Source organism: Trachymyrmex septentrionalis, unplaced genomic scaffold (assembly GCF_001594115.1).
Source record: "Trachymyrmex septentrionalis isolate Tsep2-gDNA-1 unplaced genomic scaffold, Tsep1.0 scaffold79, whole genome shotgun sequence".
Taxonomy (NCBI): Eukaryota; Metazoa; Arthropoda; class Insecta; order Hymenoptera; family Formicidae; genus Trachymyrmex; species Trachymyrmex septentrionalis.
In genome coordinates, this window is record NW_017305977.1 from 1,295,335 (window position 1) to 1,297,503 (window position 2,169).

Below are 2,169 nucleotides of genomic sequence, written 5' to 3' on the forward strand. Positions count from 1 at the left end.
AGAGAGGATGGAGAGATGGCCAGATGGTTGATTCTGTATCTTCAAAGTGAAAATTACAAAAGTGAGCAAATTTATTAAAGGTGTTGTCCAATGAAATTATCAATATTCTAATAAATTCACTCACTTTTGTAATTTTCACCTCGAAGTTGATTCTTTAATTCGAGTGAAATCACTTTTCGCTCTTTCACGTCACGTGAATTTGTCCGCGTGATTCTGTAACGACGAAGTGAAAATACAAAATTATTAGATTTATCGGTGTGGAAAAAAATGTGAAAATGTAAAATGAAACATAGGTCGCGGTCCGATTCATGCTCACAACGCTTAAAAATAATTTCGTCCTTGTTGTTTGTCAATGTTAAACAAAGACAAACGATGCTCAGGAACGTTGTCAGCATGGTATCGATTCTCTAACTTTCATCATGGTGCAATTGCGAGCAATCTCAGGGGAGTTCGTTCGGCAAGAAATTTTTTGTCGAATGATAAGATCCAAGAAAGAAAGACTGAGAAATAGATCGAGAGAGAAACCATAGCCTATTGAATCGACTGAATTGATAGTTTTAAGGTTAAATATATAATTTTGTAGTCCAGACAAAAATAAAATCAAACAGCAATATACATAGTAGCAATTTTGTTACTGAATGAAACTTTGAACTATATGTCAAAATTACATAAAGAATGCTTAGAGAAATTTATTTTCAACAAGATAGACTTTGTAAATAATGGCAGAAAATCGTTTAGGCCCAGTTCGACTCACGGTTTACTTTTAACCACTTTTAATCGAGTTATTCGACTTATTCGTTATCTGTTTCCAATTCTAGAATTGGAAAAAATTAGGAATAAATTGAACTTTATGGCCGTAATCCAATTCATGCTGATAACGCTCATAAGCATCGTTTGTTTAACATTTGACAACAAGAATAAAATGATTTTTAAATGTTTTGAGCGTGAATCAGACCGCGGCCTATGTTTACTTCACACCAGCAAATCTAGTGATTTTGTATTTTTTGTCGTTACAGAATTACGCGGGGACAAACTCACGTGAAATGAAAATACGAAAAGTGAGTGATCTCACTCGAATTACAGAATCGACTCCCAGGTTTCTGAATTGGTATTAGTGGCGCTCGGTAGATGGCGTTTGAATCACAAAACTCCTCTCATGGTTACATGACATTTTCCCGATAAACTAGACTAGAAAATGTTGGTGCTTACAAAAATCCCTAGGTAACACGATTTTAATTGTACGGATTAGTAACACCACTGAAATAGTAAGTCCATAAGTTCATCCATAAGTCCATATCACAAACTTAAGCCAGTCGCACACACTTTCTGTAACAGTAACAGTAAAGTTTTCGATCAATTGAATTGCTCGATTGTTACGGTTACGAATGACCGACAGAGCAACGCGATTGGTCAAAAATCTTACTATTACTCTTATGAAAAGTGTGTTACTAGCTTTACACTCGTATTCATAGTCCTTCCTTATTTTAAGGACGAAGAAAGTCTCTATGAAGGATTCCTCGATTCTCCAAGCCTTCTTTGTTTTATAAATAGATCTCAAGTCTGTCTTCCCGAAGGAAAAAATATTTTAGAAATTTTAATAATCTACTGAAGGCAGCATGTCATAATATTAAATAAAGTCGTGATTAAGTATTTTGCAACAATAATGGATAAAAATAAAACTAATAGCGAATTTGATTAAACGCACTCACTGCGCACTGATGCACATTAAAACTGTCGTACATACACAAAATAACGTAAATATATATGTTTATAAATAAACATGGAAATCGATTAAATTGTAAAATACTCAATATATTTTATTGTACTATTAGGTAAAATATGTAATTCAAAATATTTGCATTATTTTTATACTAAAATTAAATCAGTATACAACTTTAACACGCATCAATGTTTCCTGTCAAATTCGCTATAATGCTTATTATACGAAGAAGAAAATACTTTTGGCATAGTTTATTTCCGAAAAAAAAGCTATCGAAAATAATTATCGATGCGATAGATCTAAATTAAAAGCTATCGAAAGTAAAAAGACCAGTGTGACAAAATAAATTTGGAGATTTGCTTGATTATAAAAACTGCACCTCCTCCTCAAGGAAACTCGTAATTTCCCTTCAGAAAAAAAGCTAATAAGGCTCCTTGTTTGATCAAAGA